Consider the following 1042-nt stretch of genomic DNA (forward strand, 5'->3'; position numbering starts at 1 on the left):
AGGCAGAGGTTGCAGTGAGCTGAGATCAGGCCACTGCACTCCAGCCTGGGCAACAGAGCGAGACTCCCTCTCAAAAAAAAAAAAAAAAAAAAAAAAAAAGAAGAAGAAGAATTTTAAAGTACAAGGGGTAAGTTTTATATTATGTATATTTTACCACAATTTTTTTTTTTTAAGTACAAGAGACAGCATGTTTCATCAATTAGAATGGCAAAATTCACAGTTGATTATTGTACCATACTGTGGGGGAATAGAAAGAAACAATATGGTGGGAGTATAAATTGGTACAAGCACTAAGGAAAATAATTTGGCAATATCTACCAAAATTACAAGGGTACAGAAACTTTGATCTGGTGATTCAATTTCTAGGAATTTACCCTATAAATATTTCCAAATGTAGGAAAACAAAGTATACACAAAGTTATCCTCTGCAGCACTGTTTCTAACAGGGCAAAATGAAACCATCCACAAACAGTCAACACAGCAACTTTTATACTGATATAATTTCTCAATACACTGTTAGATTTTTAGGGATCAGAATAATAAATATGGCATGCTATCATTTGTTTGGCAAGCATATATTTATGCTTACAGTTACTCATATATGTGTATAAATATATACACACATGCACCCCTGGCTTGCATAAGTGATAACTATGGAGAAATACACAATAAACTAGTAATACTGCCTACAGAGAAGGCAACTGAGTAGTTGAGAAGATTTTTCAATCTTTTGTACTTTCTGAATTTTGAACCATACAAAGGTATTATCTATTCAAAACAATAAATATTAGAAACAATAATATCTGATAGAAATAGTAAGAATACTGGCTAAATAAATTTCTCCAATTAAAATCCTTCAACAATTCCCCATCTCCAAACTCCTCACTTTTGACATTCAAAGTTTTTCTATGGCATCATACTTCTTTTCAAGTATATGAACTATGCCCCAGAAAAAAGGACCTCAGCCTCTAGTCAAATTAGACAGCTTTCCTCACATTTTACTAAGAATTTCTTTTCTTTCTTTCTTTTTTTTTTTTTTTTT

Source organism: Mandrillus leucophaeus, unplaced genomic scaffold, assembly GCF_000951045.1.
Source record: "Mandrillus leucophaeus isolate KB7577 unplaced genomic scaffold, Mleu.le_1.0 Scaffold81, whole genome shotgun sequence".
Taxonomy (NCBI): domain Eukaryota; kingdom Metazoa; phylum Chordata; class Mammalia; order Primates; family Cercopithecidae; genus Mandrillus; species Mandrillus leucophaeus.